General features: G+C 38.5%; 1 protein-coding gene across 1 annotated transcript in view; it reads right to left on the reverse strand.

The window, feature by feature from the left end:
• Positions 1-22,722, reverse strand: part of LOC122808625 (tumor necrosis factor receptor superfamily member 5-like) — a 448,756-nt gene that overhangs the window by 217,683 nt on the left and 208,351 nt on the right. The window lies entirely within an intron of this gene.

The following is a 22,722-nucleotide window of genomic DNA, read 5'->3' on the forward strand; positions in this document are numbered from 1 at the left end:
GTCCTGCCTCAGGCAGCCCTCGGTCGGCCGGATTCCAAAGTCTGGGTCCGACGTCGGCTGATGTCGCATCTCTCTCCGACGTCAGAGCGGCTGGAGTATATAAGCATCAGCCGATGCCATTTTCTTCAGTGTTTCTTGCCCCAGATGCCAGGTGCCCTCCAAGGAAGGCTGTAATCAAATTGGAAGACAAAAACAGGATTCCAGACAAATAAATGAGCAATAAACAGATACACCATAACAGATATCCCCAGCTAAGAGAAAAAGGGATAGGAGTGGACCCTAGGCATAGAGGGGTATGGAGGGAGGGAAAATCTGACTGCAGTTGCATATCTATCGGACATCTACATTTATGGTAGGTACAAAACTGTACTATGTCCTTCAAGAATGCAACTGCAGTCATAACATATGGGTAGAATACCATAGCTTAGCTGGGGGAGGAGGAATGCTCTAGGAAAAAGATGGTGTGGCAATCAAACCCTGCAGGACTGCCGAAGCAAAGCCTGCTCTGGATCTGGAGTATAGAGGGAGATTGTAGTGTTTGGAGAATGTATGCATGGAGCTCCATGTAGCAGCTTCTAGAATGTCCTTAGTAGGCACCCCTCTTAAGAATGCTGTAGAGGTGGCTGTAGCTCTGGTGGAATGTGGTCTGACATTGGCTGGAACAGTCTTTCCATGAAAGGAATAACAGAATCTGATACAATGTCCAATCCATTTAGAAATAGTCTGTTTTGAAATTGCTTTTCCTTGGACTGCAGGGGCGTAAGCTACAAAAAGTTGTTCAGACTTCCTACTGGTCTTGGTTCTGTCCAGGTAGTATCGAAGTTGTCTGTGAATGTCCAAGGTATGTAACAGTCTTTCCCCCTTATTCTCAGGATTGGGGAAGAAAGCAGGCAGATGAATAGCTTGATTTAAAGAAACCCTAGATACCACCTTTGGCATAAAAGTAGGGTTGGTCCTTAATGAAACCCTGTCTCTGTGGAAAATTATGAATGGAGGTATTGCCATTAGGGCCTGTAGTTCCAAAACCCTTTTTGCTGAGGTAATTGCCAACAGGAAAGCTGTCTTCCATGAGAGAAATTGCAAGTCAACTGAAGCTGCTGGCTCAAATGGAGGTACAGTCAGTTTTTCTAGAACAAAATTGAGGTCCCAGGCTGGCACTGGAGCCTTTCTTGGTGGCTTAATGTTCTTGATTCCCCTGAGGAATTGCCTTAGCAAAGGATGTGAAAAGACAGGCGGATCAGTGTTATATCTAGCTGAAATAGCTGATGCATGTATCTTTATGGAAGAATATGAGAGTCCATTCTTTAGCATATCTGCCAAATATTCCAGGATGAGTGGGATGTTCAATAATGATGCATCATGTCCCTTGCTGGTATTCCAAATGCTGAATCTCTTCCATTTTGCTAAGTAAACCTTTCTGGTGGATGGTCTTCGAGCCTCTGTTAGTATCCGCTGAACTTCCTTGGAGAGAGATAGGTTGAGGTTATTCATGGGATCTCCCAGGCTGTTAGCTGCAGTGTCTGAAGGTTTGGATGCACTGTTTTGAAGTTGTGTTGAGTCAAAAGTAGAGGCCATTGGGGAAGGGCCCACTTCTTGGTGTGACATATGCTCCGTAGTAGTGGATACCAGTGTTGTCTTGGCCAGTCCGGAGCTATTAGGATCCCCTTGGGTCTCTCTGCTTTGATCTTTAGTAATACTGAGGTCATCAGTGGCAGAGGTGGGAATGCATAGATTTTTAGGAAGTTCCAGTTGAATGAGAGAGCATCTATTTTCCAAGCTTGTGGATGGTATGTCCTTGAGCAGAATTTTTGTAGATGATGGTTGAGGTGAGAGGCAAATAAGTCTAGTTCTGGCCTGCCCCATGTCGAAGTGAGCTGTGTGAAGATCTTCGGATGTAACCTCCACTCGTGTGGATCTGTGAAATTCCTGCTTAGGCTGTCCGCCAGCACATTGTCTTTGCCTGGAACAAACTGGGATTGTAACTGAATGTTTAGGCTCAGTGATTTTTCCCAAAGATGCATTGTCAGTCTGCAAAGGGGGTAAGAATGGGTGCCCCCTTGCTTGTTTATATACCACATCACAGTGGTGTTGTCTGTCCGTATCAGTAAATGGCCTTGCTGAAGTTGGTGTTGAAAGGCCTTGATGGCATGCATTATTGCCAGCATTTCCTTTTGGTTTATATGCAGATGTATTTCCTTTGGAGACCATTGTCCTTGTATACACCTGCCTTCCATGTGCGCCCCCCATCCAAGGTCTGAGGCGTCTGTGGTCATGGTCTGTGTTATCTGTGGTTTTTTGAATGACATACCTGTGTTTGCCTGGCTTACCGAGGCCCACCATAGGAATTCCTTTTGTAGGCATGGAATGAGCGGTATGGTTGTCTCTAAGTTGTTGCTGTGCTGAGACCGTAGGCTTTTTAGGTACCATTGAAGCTTTCTCATGTGTAGTCTTGCTAATGGAACCAGGAGAATGCAGGATGCCATGTAACCCAGGGCCTGTAGGAATCTCCTTGCAGTCATCTGGGTAAGTTTTGCCAAACCTTTGAAATAATGAGTTAACTTCTCTTGCTTGTCTTCTGTTAGGTTAGCCATTTGAGAGGCTGTGTCTAATTTGGCTCCTAAGAAGATTATTTGCTGGGATGGCTGAAGTCTTGACTTTTGGAAGTTGACTGTGTATCCCAAAGCTTGAAGTAATCATATGACATAGTCCAAGTTTTTTGTCAACATCAATTTGTCGTCCACTTGTATTAGGCAGTCCAGGTACGGGTAAATTTGGATCCGCTGGAGCCTGCAATGAGCAATTACTGAAGCCAGGCATTTTGTGAATACTCTGGGTGCAGTAGATAAGCCAAATGGCAATGCTGAGAATTGATAATGCTCTGGCCCTGCAAGAAATCTGAGGTATCTTCTGTAGCTGTGTCTGATAGGGACATGCAGGTATGCCTCCTTGAGGTCCAGAGTAATCAGCCAAGACCCCTTGCCCAGCATGGGAAGGAGTTGCTGTAGAGTCAGCATTTTGAACTTTGGTACTATGAGAAAGTTGTTTAATGCGGACAAATCCAGTATTGGTCTCCACTGAGATTCTTTTCTTGGAACAAGGAACAGTCTTGAGTAAACCCCCTGGTCTTGTTCTTGTTGTGGAACTCTTTCTATTGCTTTCATCCGAGTCAGCAGAGAGATTTGCTTGATAGCCTCTGCCCTCTGGTTTTGTGGTAGGTTTGGCATGCCTTGTTTTCTTGGTAAGGTATGAAAATGGAACCTGTAACCTCGGTCTATAATGTCCAAAATCCATTTGCCCTTTGTCAATCTGTGCCAATTGTCTGCAAACAGAGATAATTTCCCGCCCAAGGGAGCTTCTATTTGTTCCCTGGTAGGCGGAAGTAGAGGAAAGTCATTGAGACTGTGGCTGTGGGGCAGGTGAAACCCCTGTGTCACTTCTTTGGTTTGCTGGCTGCCATTGTCGTCCCCTGTAAGGACCTCTGTATTGTCCTCTTCCTCGGCCACGTCTGTTTTTACCCCTTTGAAATTTTTCAGGATTAGGAAAGGACCAGTTTTTTGAAGGCCAATTCCTACTGAATCTGGGGGGTTGAACCTGGAGGAAATCTTTCACCGTCTGAACTGATTTTGCTTTTTCCTCGATGGACTTTAACACATCCTTAGCATTAGCACCAAAAAGCTTGTTCTTTTCCAAAGGTGCATCCAGAAGTTTTGCCTTTACATGATCTGGTAGAGGTTGATCTTTTAAACATGCATGTCTGCGAATGACTGCCCCTGTCATAGTTGCCCTACATGAAGCTTCCAGTGCATCATATCCACACTGCAGGAAGTGATTGCTTACTTGCTGAGAGTTATGTACAGCTTCCTGCAAAGACTTCCTGTCTAAAGGATCAGGAGAGGCCAATGTTTTCTGTAAATCATCTAACAGGAAATCCTGATATTGTAACAAATGAAAAAGGCAATTCAAAGCTCTCATAGATAAAGTAGTGGAGGTGTAAACCTTTTTACCCCATCTCTCTAATGACCTAGCTTCCCTGTTGGAGGGCAAAGGATTTTTAGAGGTGGAAGCTGAAACACCTTTTGGTCCCTGGGAAATAGTTTCCAAATCAGCAGTATGGGCCCTGAATAAATGGGAATGTGTTTCTGGGACCCTGTAATACCTGTCTGGCTTAGCTGGAGCAGGAGGAAGAGAATCAGGGGTAACACTAGAGTCAGAATATAAATCATCCAAAACATCAAGCACTAGAGGACTAGCTAAGGGCCTGTGCTGGGGCTTTTTAAGGAAAGTTCGAAGGCGCTTTCTGGAATCAGAATATTCCTGGCCTTGCCACTTGAAATGTTCCCTCATGGTATGCAGAACTTCCCCAAAAGAAATATCTTCAGGAGGGGAGGCCGAGGGGATGGAATCCTCTGCATCCGAGTCCTCATAGGTCTGGAAGAGCTCTTCCTGGCCATCAGAGTGGACAGAGTCCTCAGAATCTTCATCTGAAGGAATAGGGTCAGAAGGTTCAACCCGGGGCCTTTTATCAGAAGGAGGCTGGGATCCTCTCTCAGGATGGGCCTGTGAACCTCTAATCATAGAAATTAAGTCAGCAGCCATAGTCATATTTTGTGTCTCTGGAGCAGGCTGAGGTAAGGCTTTAGCAGTAAGATGCTTGGTCTTGCTGGCTGCCTTAGCCCTAGTGTAGGCCTTGATAGACATGGCCATAGGAGGCCTGGCAGCTCCACGTGCAGGAGTGACCTTGTCTACAGCAATGGTCTCGGGCATTTCCTCGGTTTCGGTATCCGGGGGAAAATCAATAACTGGCGTCGGAGTGATATCCGGAATCGGAGTCGTCAGTAATGCGGTGTCTTCGGTTCGGAGCGGTGGAATAACCATCTCAGGGGGAACCAGAGCACTCGCGGTAGGTTTTGGCGTGGAGTCGGTGGTAGACGCGGGCCGAGGATGTCGGTCCCGGTCTTTTCGTTTCTTGGGAGTTTGCGATGTCGGAAGTTCCGACGGCATTGTATAAGCAAATTTTTCGCCGAAAAAGTTTTCAGCGAACTCCGCCCGGCGTCTGAGAATGCGCTTGTTGAAGCGAGCACAGGCTACACAGGCCGAGACGTCGTGGTCTGGGCCAAGGCAAGGAAGACAGTAAGAGTGGAAATCCTTATGAGGTATTTGTTTACCACAAGAAAGACAATTGTTAACCTTTTCAGTAATTTCTGACATCGGCTGAGGCAAGAAAAGGTCCCCAACGGGGTACTTAGCTTTTTTGATGACTTCGGAATCGAAGAATACAGGAGCTGACCGACCGGCACTTGCGAACCGCTTCTGCTTCGGGCACCTCGCGGCAAGAAAGACTGAAGAAAATGGCGTCGGCTAATGCTTATATACTCCAGCCGCTCTGACATCAGAGAGAGATGCGACATCAGCCGACGTCGGACCCAGACTTTGGAATCCGGCCGACCGAGGGCTGCCTGAGGCAGGACAACCCATATGTTATGACTGCAGTTGCATTCTTGAAGGACATCATGTTGGAGGGACAGATTCATAACCCAAAGGCTCCCTTCGCTTGAGCACTTCACTGACTCTCTTCAAGAAGAATCTTGATGAGTGGATCGGGGATCGTAGGTTTGTCCCGGAGATTACTTCCATGTCACTATTAGACAGAGGCACAGTAAACTAAACTTTAAAAAGGGCACAGTATACTCAAATCAAGGGGTGGCGTAAGCCAAACACAATCGGGCTAGGCTTATAAATGCCCCAGGGCAGATAGCCTAGTATGAACCTATGAACCTATATGAACCTATATACAGGCACACATACACAGATGTATGCACTTACATGCACCCACTGTTGTTTGCCCTGTCTGTATTGCATAGTGATCTCAAAATTCTTTACAGAGGCCTTGTAGTTTTCTTTAGGCTGTGAGGCTATCTTGATGTTATAACTGTCCTTGTTGGACTTAATTAGTTTTCTTAGGTTCTTGTTCAGTTTAATTAGAGAGCTCCTATCATCATGGGAGTTGCTCTTCCCGATTTTAGACATGACTTTCTTCCTTTTGTTATATACCCTGTTAAGGTCAGGATTCCAACAGTGTGGCTTGTTTTCAGAGTTTGTTTTGGGCTTACCTATAGTAGGTATAGCAGCCTCTATACAGCCATTTACATGGCTGTATAGGGTCTCTGTGAACAATTCTGTATAACTTGCTGTGAACTCAGGGCTGGCAGGGGCAATGCATTTTGGTAAACTAGTGCTTAAATGGATGTAGTTTGCTTTGGAATACTTCCTAACTGTTACAGGGTTTGCTCGGGTTACTGAGTTTATTTATTTTATTTTTATTTATTTTACATTTGTTAACTGGGAAAGGTTCATTTTCAGCGGCGGCCCGGGGATAAAAGCTCCAAATGTACAAAAACAGGTGTAAATACAGTGAAATTATTACAGTGAGTTATCACAAAACTGAGATTTGTTTAATGATATGTACACACAGGTACATGTTTTTCTCACATACACACAGCAAAGGTTGGAAGCAAGTAGCTGAGAAAGAAATAGTTAAAGATTTCATCTGAAAAGGAAAACACATATATTAAGGTGGTTGTCATACATGGTGTAGTGTTAACTTTAAATCTTTCCAGTAGGTGGGTAATACACAGAATTTTAAACAGAGAGTCAGAGTTTTATTCTTGTAAAGAGGTTCTCATTTATGAATTATGTTTGAGTTGGGGTTAGTCAGGGTTTGTACAGGGACAATGCCACTGCATTGTTAGGTATTTCCTAAGGGATTTTTTGAATTGGGATAAGGAGGGGTCAGTGGTGAGTTCAGCAGGAAGTAGGTTCCAGTTTTTACCGGCAGAGTTGGAGAATATTGATTCACTAGCTGAATTGTTGGTTTTAACAGTTTCCACTAGCAATATTTTGGAAGAGAGAAGGGATTTTAGGTTACTGTAGGGGGTAATAATATTTTTCAGTATGGGTATACTGTCTGGTTGGTAGAGGATTTTGTGAACAACTATTAGTTGGTTATATTGCAGTTGATAGGGTAGTTCAAGCCAGTCTAACGATTGAAGGTTAAGGCAGTGATGGGTTCTATAAGCTGATCCTGTGGCAAATCTGGCAATGTTATTGTAGCACCTAGTAAATTTATTGAGGTTTGGTTTGCTTAGGTTTACGAAGATGGGTGAAGCATAAAGAAGGGTCGATAGCAGATGTGTACGGGCAATAACAGTTCTAGCAGATGGGGTTAGGAATTGTTTAATCCTGTATAAAGAGACTAATTTTTTATTAACTATTTTAATAGTTTTGTCTGTGTGAGCATCAGACTTGAGGTTGTTGTCGATGATCACTCCCAGTAGTTTAGTACTAGGTTCTGGGAAAATTATGGTACCATTGTTAGATATTATGGTGAGAGGTGGTAAGGGGACCTTGCGAGTGGGGGAGAAGAGTAATAATTTAGTTTTATTTGGGTTTAATAGTAGTTGGCGACCAGTGAGCCAGTGCTTTACTTTGTTGAAAGTGATTTGGGACAAGGATTGTAAATCTGTGGGGGAGGTGGCAGAGCAGATTAGGGTTAAGTCATCTGCATACTGAATACAAGGTGCATCAGGGATGACTTTGTACAGGTCGTTAATGAATATGGAGAATAGGAGGGGACCTAATATAGTTCCCTGTGGGACTCCAAGGATGACTGGTAAAAGGGACGATAGGTTACTCTTCCGTAGTACAGCTTGTTGTCTGTCACTTAGGTAAGAATGAAACCATGTAATTGCTAGGTTATCTAGGTTAAGTGATTTTAGTGAGTTTAAGAGTAGCTGGTGATTTACCATATCAAATGCCTTGGATAGGTCAAGGCAGAGGGCTGAGGAGAGCTTGTTGTCATTACGGTTTTGATTGATTGTATGAGAGAAGGAGAGAAAGGCTGAGGTTGTACTATGACAAGGTCTAAATCCATGCTGGGAGGGGGCTAGAAGAGTGTTTTGATTCAGATAGGCAAGAAATTGCTTGTGGATACATATAGGCTTCGTGGATAGTTCTATTGATTAAAATTGATATGGGGTATGTTATTTCATTAGCGGCTTTTTGGAGATATTCTGCAGGTAGTAGGTCTGCTGAAAGGGTGGTGGTTTTCAGTTTTTTAAGCAGGGACTTAATAAAAGATGTCGGTACTGGATCAAGCTTAAAGGGGATCTTATTATCAGGTGTGGCATTGGTGGTACTTGGGGTATAGGGAGATAGTTTACTGACTAGGGATTGCACGGTTTCTGTAAAGAAAGTGTTAAAGGTGTTAGCAACAATTTTAGGAGGTTATTGGAGGGTAGTTAAGGGGTTAGGGGTAGGGGTAGTTGACTGGCCTGGGTGGAGAAGTTTGTTTATGCCTGACCAGAATTTTTGTGGTTGATTTTGGTGCTTTTGTTGCAGATTACAGTAGTAATTCTTTTTGTCTAGCATAATTGACTTCTTTGTATCATTTCTCAGCTATTTATATATAAGGTGGTCTTTTGGGGATTTAGTGGTTCTCCAGGAGGTCCACGCTTTGTTTCTGCTAATAATTTTCTGTCTTGTATCATTGGACAGCCATGGCGCCACTTTGTTACTGGTTCTGATAGTGCGTGGGGGAGTATGGTTATCCAGGATAGGAAGAAATGTAGAGTTAAAGAATGAGAAGGCTTCATCTAGTGGAAGTAGCCATAGATTGGACCATTCACATGTGTTCATTCTGAAATTTAGTCTGAATAACGTTCTTACAACTTCTAATGGTTTTTAAAGGAAGATTGTTGAGGGATGTCATTTCTTTTTCTGATTATACAGGTCAGGAAGTGATCACTAAAGTCCTCAGGTAGGGTGCCTGTTTTATACATCTGGTTTAGGTTGTTTATCAATATCCAGTCTAGGATACTTTTCTTTTTGTTAGACTTATTGATTCTGGTTGGGGAAGATATCATCTGGGAGAAGCCATGCAAATGTATATGGGTGGAGGGAAGTCTGAAGAGCAAGTATTCCAGTCGATATTAACATCCTCAAGAATAATAGTTTCCTGGGGGCAGTTAGTGGAGAGCCATTGGAGGATACCCTCCAAGGTATTTGTGTTGTCACCTGGGGGAATATAGATGCATGCAATGTTTATAGATTTGCGTTTGTTGAGTTGGACATTTGTGATGAGTATTTCTGCATTGTTAGTAAACAAGGCATTTGGGATACTAGTTTTGGATACTTCCAGAGTGGATTTATACAAGATGGTTACCCCCCACTCCTTTCTTAGAGATGCGATCAAGTCTTAATATATTGTACCCTGGGGGGTATAATCTCATTATCAATGGTAGTAGGCTTGAGCCAGGTCTCGGTAAGGTATAGTATATCAGGGGAGTGGACATCCAGGAGGGCATGTTAGTAGTGAATTTTCTTGTTTATATTTCTAATGTTTAGGTGACACACTAGGAGTGAGTTGGGGGCATTATTTGAGTTTTGTAGACTTGTATGGGTGTTATTTGTGGGGCTGATAGTAACAGGTGGGGTTGGGCCTGGGTTAGGGTGGATGTCACCATCCACTAAGAGGTTAGGTTGTAATCTAATGACAAGTTTCTGGAGTTTTAATAAGAGTTTGTGGTAGTATTTAGTTCTAGGATTAATATATGAAGCACAAATGGGATGTTGAGTTTTTGGGTTAGAAGAGTTTGATGAGAGGTGGGGTAGTGGTTGGTTAGAATTATGTGGCTGATTAGTAGTACTGGTTTGGGTTCTAGGATAGTGGGTGCCAGGGAGGTGTTAGTATTCATAGGCTGTGAGAAGACAGATAATTATAAGTGTGGGTATTAGGCAGTAAATAGGATTAGAGTTTGAAGATTTGTTAAAAGTATGTGAAGGCATTGTATGGGTATTTGAGTAATGCTTGTTTAAAATAGAGTTGGGGTGTTTACAAATAGCATATAGTGAGAGACTTGAGAGAGTATGAGTAATAGGGCTGGGTCCTGTGAATGATTGATTAATGCTGATTGATTCTGATGAGTGGGAGTGGTGTCAGATGAGGGGGAGTGGCAAGGTGGTAAGTGTAGGACAACTGGGGCGGGTGGGAATTGGGGGGGTGAAGTAGGGGAGCGGAGTGAGATGATTTTTATTTTGAAGAAGATAGTGTTATGGTCAGACCTCACCAGTGAGGATGGGACACTGTGAGAGATGCAACATTCTCCCATATTGCTGAGTACCAGGTGGGTATGTTTGAACCTCTGGTGGGTGTGCACACTATCTGGTCAAGAGTATTTGTGTTAATAAAGTCCAGCAATCATTGTGCCTGTGAGTATGAGGCAGTGTATGTTTCCCAGTGTATAGAGGGGTAGTTAAAGTCTGCCATGAACAGGGTATTTGATTTAATGGTGAGTGTCCCCGGTAGGTCTAGTTACAAGCTATAGGATTCTATGGACATAGAGGGTGACCTATAGCCTGCATTCCAGTGCCTTAAAACTTGTCCACTTTACATTTAAATAAGCACAGTGTTTTTACTTCAACCTAGTTGCTGATAGCATCTTTTACTCATCCTTTTTGGACAAATATGATGAGAGATTATATTTAATTAAACAGAGAGTTGTTCTAGAAAAGTATTCTTATGTCCCTACATTTTCTAACATTTTTACACATCTAGGTAGTATTTATAATTCTGCAAAGTCTGCTTCTATTTTTTTTCCATATAGTTAATGCACCATTACTCTGCATCTAGTTAATTGTAAAATGACCAAAGTTTTAATGTTTTCTGTTTTCTCCATGGTTGTGCAACTATGTAGTATACATAAATAAGGGGCACAGCAGGGGTCTTGCCTCTAAAACAATAGATAACATAGAAGAATCTTCATGCACACAGCACAGTTTGTACTAGTTCAAAAGCAGATATATTCCTCATGTTTTTGAATTGCATATTAGTTACTCCATTATATGATTATTTTGATAACATCATTGAAGGTTGGGCGTCAAGCTGGCACCTCGACGTTTCGTAAAAATCTACTGCCAATCATTAGCGGACCACAGTTCTGCTGTGGCGACCCCTTACCGGGAAAAAGCTGAAAAGACAACCAGACTATTGTTTAAATCTCATACAGAACTTGGTTGACTATAACTGTTATTGGAAGACCTGAGGGGAATGTTAGACTCTGAAGCATGTATCTTAATTAGAATTTCCTTATCACTGTTGAAACTCTTTATTACTACCATATGGCATATAATTATTTATTTATTTATCCTTTGTTAACCTGGTTAGTCCCAATAGGCTAATAATCTCTTTTCAAGGGAGACCTGAGGTGGTATTTATACTACTAGTGGAAATTTGGCGAGGGCTTTGAGGAACTTCTCCTACTCATTGTTGTTGCAATTGGGACCCATTTTGCAGGAGCACTTCTTGTTTCCTTTCCAGTCACAGAGATGGCCCAGAGAAACATGGAGTCAGATGGAGAGAGGATAATGGAGTGGTGAGAGAAATGGAAGAGAAAGCAAATATCAAGACCGGAGAGCATGTGCATGATTCTGAGGGAATGTTTCAAAGAAATTTGTTTGATGGAGGTAAGTCATCAAATTATATTTCCTTCCAATTGGAAGGATTACAGTACGATTTACTTAAAGAAATGGCGATACCGGCTGAGCCAGAAAATGAAGGAGACATTTCCTGGGAGGAGGGGGGACATTATGAAGAAAATGCAAAAGGAGGATGCAGAGACAATCCTAAAGAATAGTGGTGAGATAGAAAAGAAAACATATGAAGAGAAAGTAAAAGATAGCAAAAGGGGAGGAGCAGAAAGAAGGTATAAGAAAATGAAAACAGAAGTAGATAGGATTCAAAGTAAAGAAGACAAAGAATTGGGCTGGTATGCAGTGTGGGACAAATTTTGGGTATAAATGCACATGAGGTAAGTGTATTTATTCTTATTAACAAATAGACATTTTGTGACATTATATATGAGACCGCTTTTTCAAAGCAAATTTATTTTTCTTGGAGAATATGAAGAAAAATCTGTAACCCATGGAATCTTTATGTGATAAAAGCATTTAACAGGGAAACAAAAAGAAAATTCATGTACAATTTTGAAAAGAGGAAGAAAGAGAGACTTTGAAAGAACATTTGAAATCTTTATGTAAAGAAGTACTTGACACTGCAACAATTTATGACAAAATGGGTTTATGGACTGGTGGATGGGATTGTAATATTGTGAAAAAATCATACATATACCAACACGATAAGGAGGGAAATAGGGGTGTCATAAAATACTGGAGGCAACCCACAACATGTTTTTTTTGCATGGAAAAGAAGGACATTTAATAAGTAACTGTGATAAAAAAAATGTTATATTTGTTAGGAAATGGAACATGATGCAAAAATGTGAATTGAAATGTTATAAATGTAAAGAAATGACACAATTTTGGATGGCTTTCAAAATGAAAACAAGAGTAAGGAAAAAGAAAGAGAAAAAGAAGAAAAAGAACAAAGAAAAGACATTTAAGAAGTTGTATAAATAGAAGAGAATTTTGATGAGAAAAAAGTTGGCATAGAAGGAGGTTCTGAAATAAGTTATGAAGAAGACATAATTTCAGAGGTAGTACAAGGAAAATAAGAATTCTATTGTTAAAGGGCAAACAAAAACAGAAACAAGAAAGGAAATGGATGAAAAAGAATATATGTAGCCACTAGCCAATGATTTGGGGTTGGTGTAATGGTTAAGATATGTGACTCACAGACATAAGGTACAGGGTTTGATTCTCACCTTTGGAAGGGAAATTGGCTAGGCTTAGAATGGTCCATTAAGAAAGCTGTCCTAATAATTAGCTATGAATGTATGAATACAAGGAAAAGGAAAAATGAAAATGTCACATGGCTTTCCATAAATGTGAATAGTATTAAAATATAGTAAGAAGAATAGGGGTTTTGCATTGGTATAATACATGTGATATAGATGCAATTATATTAGAAATGACAAGATTTGTAACAAATGAAGAAATATTACAAACAGAGAAACTATGGGGAGGAAAAATTATCTGAAATTTGGAAGATGGGAGTTGTTCTGGAATAGCTATATTCTGTAGAAATACAGTAAAGATATTAGATATAACTAAAAATGATAAGATTAATCACTGTACATTTAAAATGGAAAGAACAAGTTTATAGAATTAAAACATTATATGCTAATACTAAGTGTAAAGAAAGGGAAAGCTTATTTCATCAACGTTTAGACTATGTAGTGATAAATATGAATATTATAATAACAGGAAACTTTAACCATGATCTAAGAGGCAAGCATAAAAAGAAAAGAAATGATTTAAGAAAAATGTTGGATGCTATAAGATGAGGTAAATTAAAACTTTGGGACAAAAATGTATGGGCGTACAAAAGGGGTGTGTGTGTAGAACTTAAATAAATTGTTTTATAGTATCAGAAGGTTTAGTTATAGGACAACAGGAGGTAGTTGAAAAAGGATTTTCTGTCCATCTTGCAATATGGCTGGAGATAAAGAAAAACAAGAATATATAAAAATATGCAAAGGAATACAACAGATAAATTAGAAAGCATGGGATGAAGAAAGAAAGAGATTAATAATACAGTTATGGAAATATCATATTACTATGAGAACATTTTATAAAAAATAGTCTGAATGGTGGATGATATATAAGGAAAAATGTAAAAACTGCTTTTATAGCAGCAATATAATGTGAGAAAAGTAGAGAAAGAAAAAATATAAAATAACATATAACAGTGCATTGGAAGATTTATAACATAATGGCAGAAAGTACTTTGACAAATAAAAAAAATATATATGAAAGAAATCAATAAAAATACAAGAATTGTTATATAAGCAAAGATATTTTTTACAAGGAAAAAGAGAAGTATTGAGTTATTTAGCCAGATTAGTAAAGGAAGACATTAGTGTAATGAGAGAAATAAAAAAATGGTAAAAGAGAAATAGATAGAATTCAGGAAAGTTTATGAATAGTGCAGTACAATATGCACAAGAAATCTTTAAAGAAAAAAATGAAGGTAGTGAAAAAACACGGGAAGTAAAAACGTTAACAGAAAAGGAGAATAAAGAGTTGGAAAAGCAGATTTCTTTAATTGAGCTAGATAAAGTATTAGGACAAGTAATAGATTCGACTGCAGGCCCAGATGGAATAGGGTATGAAATGTATAAAAATGTAAGGAATTGGCATTGAAGTTTTGAATGAATGGTTAAATGAAGATTTTATGTATAAAAAATTATGTAGTAGAATACTTAAATTCATATGGAAGGAGAAAAGCAAAGACAAAGAACTGGAGACAGAACTGAATAATAAGGATTACACAATCTTTATGAAAATAATACCAAAAGAGATTTGAAACTAAAATGGAAAATATTATGGAAGATAGGATATATAGTACAAAGGGGAAGAGTTGTCAAGAATTATTAATGATAGAGAAATTGTGGATAATATGAATGGAAAAGTAGAAGAAGCAAACATCATGATAGGAGACCTTAATAAAGCATTTCATACAACTGGACATGAAGTCATGTGGGTAATAATGAAAGAATATAACATATGTGAGAAAGTTATGAAATTATGTATGTCAGCATTTAGTATTAATAAAATAAAAATACTTGTAAATGGCTAGTTAAGTCAATAGGTAGATAGGAATAGTGGTGTAAGACAGGGATGTCCAATAAGTTGTACACTCTTTGCATTAGTTATGACTGTGACAGTATGTGAAATAAATTACAAAATGAAGAAGGCGGGTTTATAACACCTGAAGGTTTAAGAATTCTAGTTATGTGAACATATGCAGATGTCATTATAATAATTGCAAAAAAGCAAAGCTTGGATAAAATAAGTAAATATTTGCATAAATTAATGTGTAGAGGTGATAGGGCTGGCTTAAAAGGAGAAAAGGAAAGGTTTATGTGTTGTAATAAAGATAGGGGGCATATATCTGGCAATGAATTAAGCTTCTGTTCTAGGTACAAAATTTGGAAATAAAGATGCAAGTAGAATTCAATGGGAAAAACAATAGAAGAAATAAAACAAACCTGTCTTTTCTGCAGAACATATAAATTATCATTCAGAAAAAAGTCTTATTTAATACATTCAGTACTGATGAGAAAATACCATACTTAAAAAGTATATTTATGTTGCCAACAGTATTTGAAAATGAATTATTGCAGATAATATTTTTCATTTATATGGGGTTCTAGATTAAACCCTGTAGATAGAGGAGTTTTGTATGTAAATAAAGAGGTAGGTGGCTTAGGGTTAATTAACCCAGTGGTATATGTTGCTTCATTAAATTTGTACAAAGTGTTAAAGTGGATAAATGAAAAACATGAGAGATTAGTAGTAAAATTGTATGAATATAAGTAAGATAATTTTGGGGGTATGGTAAAATGAATGTAGAAATGAAGAAATAAAATATTACTGAGAAAAAAAATTTGTGGAAAATAAAAATTTGTAATATACAATTTGTGATATAGAAAAAGATAGAAAGGTATGGTATTAGAATGTAATGATAAAACATTACTATGTAAAAAACATGGGAAAATCTAACAGAAAAAAATAAGCTATAAAATGAGAAGCAAATGGTGGAATCAGAAAGTAGAATATCAAGATTTTTTTTTTTTTTGTGGAGACTGGTAACGGATGCATTACCAGTAAAAGGAAATATGCCACATAAAAGGAAGTGTGATAGAATATGTTTACATTGTCAAGAAGAAGAAACTATGTAGTTCTGAAATGTAAAAGATTAAAAAGTTATGGGAAAAACTATGTAAAGAAGATTTTTTTGAAGATATAAAAGAAGTGGATAAAATAAACACGCATATCATTAAATATGGTTATTATAAGAACAGAAGTAAAGAATATCTTAAAAGAATAGATAAAATGTTATTTTATGTCATATGGATTATATGGAATGAATGAATAAATGAAATTATGTTTAATGGTAATGGATTTTAGTAACACTATTAAGTAAAATCAGACAATGGTTATGGAAAACGGAGTGTGGGGGGCCTAATAGGGATAAAAATTAAATATGACTGTAAAGGAAATTATGAATGTGTAAACAGATTTGTATATCTATAAATAAGAGTGCTTTTTGGGTATAAAGGATCTCTACTCTTTTTGATAGATGCCACAGGATCCTTTACATCCACATGAGCTGTCACTAACTCAAGCAGTTGGAGCCTCGATTTACATCTCATGCAGAGGAAGACACACTCAGGAGTAAATCATCCCCTTTATAATGCACTGCAGAGTCAGTAATTGATCTACCTGATGTGGTACTAGAACCCACAGCCTTCTGCACCACAGGTGAGTGTGCTACCTGTTGTGCCATTGATATTTGTTATCAGATTATTTTAAAGTTTTGTTAAACATGTTTTAGGTAAATTGAAACTTAGTAATTGATTTAAGAAGTAGTTTTCTAACTGTAAGTAAGACAATTTTTATTAGAATTATTTTCTTCTCTTTGGACCATCTTGTTAATTGCTACATTCATACATTGCATATTCCTTTCATGTCTAGCTTCCACAATTAGTAAAATAGATCTTTTTCTTTTCTGTGATTTGTTCACATGGATTGTTAAAAATTCAAGTAACAACATTTAAAAACATCACCCCTGTGTCTTAAAAAACAGTGAAAAGGAAGCTGCAAAAGAGAGAAGGTAAGAAAATATAGTTAGTAACCCGCAACACCCAATCCTGCATATACTGGATGGGAACACAATGTCTTTACAAATAATCTAGGTGGCTTACTGTCACAAGAAATACATCCATGATGAGCTTAATTATAACTAAGACAGCTGTGGCCTTTATAGATAATGTGAAATCCTTGGCAAAGCCTGTAGTTTGACCGAGCCTGCATTATCATGTATACATAAAAAAATTAATTAAACAAGACCATATGAGGAATATGCTGTGTATGATCCTCCAGGTTTAGCCCAGCTAATAATGCTAGTCATTTGGTGATAGGTATCCCAAATATGTCACTCCACCCACTGTTTGCTTTTATTAATCATATAGGTAGACTGATCCTTAACTATTTTCAGCCACAAGCCAGGCAGGTTGCACATGTTTACACCATAACAATGTGAACTAGATTTACCAGGAGTGGTATGGCCATCTGCCTGCAGCATGCAGCCTCATGACACCCCTGGGCCTGTGTTAATTCTCTGATAATGTCCACCCTGGAGGGCATTATTACTTGCTTAGTTCATTCATCTAAAGGGCACATCCCTTCTAATCAGTGCAACAGGTACAAAATACAGTAAAAAAGTCCCTTTCTTTGTCAGAATTCAGTGATGTACCTACAGGAACAATGCAAACAGAAAACTACCTTAAGTTTACCCTGGAAAGATAGCGGCCAACAAGTATATAAGAGTTAACAACATGCCACCAGCATAAAGCCAAATCTTGCAATGAGTTTGCCACTTGATTTTGCCTCTCACCTATGGATCAGTATTAATACTTTAGGAAGGTACCTCAGTAAACAGCTGAAGCAAGTACTGTGGCAGGAGGTACCCCTGCTTCATACATCATAACACAAGTATAAGGTCAGAAAAAACCTTGTGTGTTTACATTATGCCACTGACCTACTATATAATATCTTCCCTTCAAATACAGAGTTCTTTGAGAAGCCATACATCCTCAGTCTCTTCCAAAGGATGAAGGATGTTTCACAAAACAAGATCACAGGAAACTTACATCAAAGCTAGAAAATACCACTTATGTGTGTCAAATGGTTTTGTGTTAATGCAACAAAAGTATGTTTTGTATTGTTCGAGATATAACTGTACCTTTAACAAAAATCTAATTCATTTGGCTGTACCAATACAGAAATAAAATGTCACTAAGTGCAGTGCAATCACACCTCTCAACAGTCTAGATTTTCACAGAAAGTCCAGATTTTTGCCTCATATTTTTAGTGTGTTCCTCATAAAATTAGTGGTTTTCTGTTAAATCATTGAGGCATGAAGTCAGTATAAATTGGCAGACATTTGAGTTTCAGACTTCATATCCTTCAGGAAATACCTGCTAATGCAAAACATTTCATTTTGTCAACCTTCTACATTTATAAGGGAGATAGTTAAAATCTGACCGTAATTTTGGTCCTTTGACCCCCCCCCCCCATTATTTTTGGTTTATTCCAGATTTCATGTGCTAAGAGGTTAAGTGGTATGGCTGCAATAATCATCATAAATAATGTGTCAAAGGAAACTGCTTTCAGGAAGGCAGAGAAGTGTCAGCCTCAATTACCAATTTCACTATTCATATCAGCAAAAAAGGAGATGAAAGAAAATATTTCTCTTAAATACTGTGGAACTTCTGAAGAAAACTGTTCACATTTCCACAGTATTACTACAAAGAAGAATTTGTTGGCTATTTGATGCAGTAACTGGGGTCATAACTAACTCAAGTTGAGTGTGGACTGACTCCTTATTGAAAGTGAGGGATATGATACCTTAAGTCCCGACACTGTGAAAAGTAAACTGTGGTATAAACAAAAAGACACTGAATTAAAAAAAAATCACTACTACACCTTTAAAAAGTATTTGCAAGTGACTCCTCACACCATTACTAATTATAAATACTATGTCAAAGACTACTATAGCTAAGAGTCGGGGAATACACCAAAATGCTGGTATGTATTCACTTGCAATCACACTTGTGGTTCTGAGATTTCAAGGATACCAGTTCCAGTCCTCAGAATTCCAACAGGTATCTGTCTAAATCAGTTTGGGTAGAACAGTTTAGGACAGATATTCGTGCAGCTCAAGTGAGTTTGCAGGGTCTTGATTGGTGTAGGAAGAGCTATAATGCTTGTAGAGGATTCTGCTATTTCCAGTAGAGGAATGTCTGAGTCCTACCTGCACCAGTATCATTAGGAACAATCACTATTATAGTAGCCTTTCATTTCTTAAGGCTATGTGCTAAGTGCTGTCTATGCTTTTGACAGCCAAATAATAAAACTCATCAATCTCAGTACCAATAAAATAACTTTATCATCCTGAATTTTCTGTAAATGTACATTAATGCATCCCACAGGCAACCAATAAATTCAGATCTTGCAACAGCATCTACAAATGATATAGGCCTTCTTTAAGAGAAGTTCCATCCTCTGTCTTTCTTCTCTTGTCTTGAGTGGTATAATTGGTTATTGTCTCTTAAGTACCATTTTAAGGGCATCTGACAGGACTGTAGGTGGGACTGCTTAACCACTAATTTCAGTGGAATATATTCAATAACAAAGTCAATGAATTATTTGTTCTATATGTGGTTTAAATTCAACTTCTACACAGATGATCTCTTTTCTGTGATGACATCCCCTTGGCTAAGACAGCCTACAATTAGAAATTAACAGTGTGATAAGTACCTGTCATAATAGGCTACCCATCCTGACAGAAGTCAAAGACAAAAAATGTGAAGCAGTCTAGGAAGGGTCACTTCATTAACCAGGTATCTATAGTAAACTGTCAATGAACAGTAAACTGCATTCTCTGAATACCAAACAGCTAACAAGGGTCAGTTTGTTAACCAGGTATCTGTAGTAAACCCTTGATGAATGGTAAACTGCATTAGAATGAGTTCTTACAGGCATTGAGCTCAGTCATTCAGCAGTAACTCCTACAGCTTATGCACATTTGTTATTATTAATTTTCAATTAACATTCATTCATTCTACATGTAAGCCCACAAACAGGATTTACTGCAATTTTATTTTATTATTTATTATTTTATTTAGGTTTGCTACTCCTGGAAGGTGGTTGCACCAAAGCGCTAGAGAGTGGAAATAAAAGTTTTGTATGTGCCTTTGCCTTTGTTTGGTCCATTGGGTATTGTCGTTTTATTTCATTTTATCGTGGTGGAAAGGAAGTATATATTTACTGTAATTTTAGTTTGAATTTAAAAGATACCTTTTCTCTTTCTACAGCTGCATGCCCAACGTTGAAGAAGAAGATTCATCACACATAAATCCACATAAGGAAATCATCATGTGTCCTAACTCAATAACCTCCACAGATCTTCAAAGTCAATAAGCAAATTTTAGCTTCATTCTTAACTATAATACATTTCTACAGGGGCGACTGCAGTTCTGTACACATCTTCTTTTACATGTTTTACTTTACTGAAAAAAGTGAACGCAGTGCAACTCTTTCATTATATCTTGACTCAGTACAGTTTTAGTACAACTTCTTAGATATTTCTCTTTGAAAGAATACATTACATTTTCCCATTTTATCTCAATTCTTATCACATAAGCTATCACAGGATATACAGGCCCTCAGGCAAGCCCTGGAAAAGAAGTACAAGAAGGCAGTTAAAAGGGGCAGAAGTGAATGGCGAGGGGAAGTTGGGTAATTATGAATGGGAGATCAGATGGGGAGCAAGCTTGCATAGTTAGGAAGGTTGTGTAATTTACATTAACAAGTACAAGAAGGCAGTTAAAAGGGGCAGACGTGAATGGCGAGGGAAAGTTGAGTAATTATGAATGGGAGATCAGATGGAGAGCAAGCTTGCATAGTTAGGAAGGTTGTGTAATTTACATTAACACTGAAAGCAAGTCAGGGGAACTGAAATAAAGATCTGTGAACTGTTTGAAGAGGGGAACGGATGGAGGCAAAACAAGGGCAGGAAATCAAGCTTGTGTATTTTGCTGTTGATGACCCTGTGATTAGTTCCCATAGCCATCTCACAGCCAGAGAATTAAATCAAATATGGGGATAGGAAGTTCACAGAGTCTGCAGACTGGCCCACTCCCTTGCACCTGACTCTCACATTCATGGGAAGCAAATGGGTCTCAGGGCTTTCACCCTACTGGAGGAATGAATGCTTCAGATGTGTGCAGGTGTGTGTGTGTGTGTGTGTGTGTGTGTGTGTGTGTGTGTGTGTGTGTGTGTGTGTGTGTGTGTGTGTGTGTGTGTGTACCTGTATGCAGCATGCCACGGGCTAGCACCGAGGTCAGTCAAATAACTGAGGATTGAAGACAGTATGTATAGCAAGATCCTTCAGGAAATGCCCGCTAATGCAAAACATGAGGGAATGCTGGAACATGTTCCAGCTTCTTCATTAGCCTGCATTTGGAGAATTTATGCAAGAATGAACAGTAAATATTATTCTTTGGGTTCCTGTAGTCCCCCCCACAAGCTGTACCAACATTACAATGATCATCTCCCTACTTGCTCTGTGTTCCATCACCTTGCTTTGTATCTTTGATTCAGCAAGAAATAGAGATTTATGAATTATAATTATTATTATGAATTATTCCTCATTAGTAACATCAACAGCAAACCTGAAAACATGGCCCTATTTGCAAGAAATACTTTTTCCAGGATACATATGATCTAAACACATATACACATGCAGTCAAAACAGGGAAAACTAAAGAAAGCATTTTTTTTACCAGATGGGAGCCCCCCCCCCCCCCCCGCAACACTATGTGGTGTAGGCATGACGCTTACTGCATGGAACAATTTCCTTAGTAACATATGATCCAGACACATGTATGCATGCAAACAGAACATGGCAAACTAGAGAAAGCATTTTTTTATCAGAGGAAAGCTCCCCCACTACACACAGATAATGGAGAGGATTCAGCCCCCATCCTCTTCCTTTATTATTCTCAGTCTGAGGTCACTCCAAGCAAAGAAAGAACAATCATTTAAAACATAAAAAGAATATCTCATTCTTTCTCTGAGATGCTGCGGTCCATGTCAAATGAAATTCAATCTAAACCCACAAATATCAGTGCAGCGTGTACTGCAAGAAAATATGGAAACAAAATATCAAGGAAATATGCATGAGCAGATAGTGTACGCTTTTGCAGAGCATAACTTTTACTACTAAAAACAACTGAAATTGCCAGATTTAAAGAAAAAAAAAACATTTAGCCAACTAAGCATTATGAAAAAAGGTCACACAGAAGAATATGTAATTAATAAACTAAAACCATGGAAATATATTATTTTTTTCTAATTCTACCATATCTCATTGTACAAAATATTTCTATTTAAAAACATGCATGCTATGGATATTTAGTGTATACCTTTCTATTCCCCTGCTGCTAGCACTGATCTACGTGAATCCTTAGATCTGGCAAGTTAGTAAAATGCTATAATACTAAGCATACTGATAAAAAGACAACATCACAATTTCTCAGGTAAGCATTTTTGGGTATTTCAGTATAGATAAACCCTGGGATTTAATAACACCTACACTAGCTGTATACTATGTGTACACCATTCTAAGTGAACAGATAAGATAGTCATAACTTACGCCTTCTTCCTCCTAATTTAAATTTTCCTACTGATTTTATTGCAGCTTTAAAATATCAACATGGATTCATAAAGGTTACCACAAACTGTAGACTACATGTACACTTAGTGTAATTTTTCTGACTGACTAGAGGGATGTTCTTGAATACGTATTGTGTACACTTAGTGTAGGCATTAATGAATCTGGTCCATTGATTAAAAACAGGAACTTTGGCTTCTCGAGCTGGAAGCAAAATTTTGTTGCTGGTCACATCTTCTTATCAGCTGGAAAACCAATCCACAGAAGGCCTTCAGCCTATATATGTGTAAAAATAGTTAGTCATAGACTGGACGTGTTTCTTACACACAAGATTGGATCAGTCAGTGCTTATATCTGGCATATCCAAGAGGGACCAGGTGCGACTTCCACAGTCACTGCAAAGGCTGCAAGCTTTCTAAAGTGAAGAAGATAGTAAAAGCTTGAACAAATGCTACGGCATTTTC

This window comes from Protopterus annectens, chromosome 8.part0 (assembly GCF_019279795.1).
Source record: "Protopterus annectens isolate FY-2018-M chromosome 8.part0, PAN1.0, whole genome shotgun sequence".
NCBI classification, from domain to species: domain Eukaryota; kingdom Metazoa; phylum Chordata; order Ceratodontiformes; family Protopteridae; genus Protopterus; species Protopterus annectens.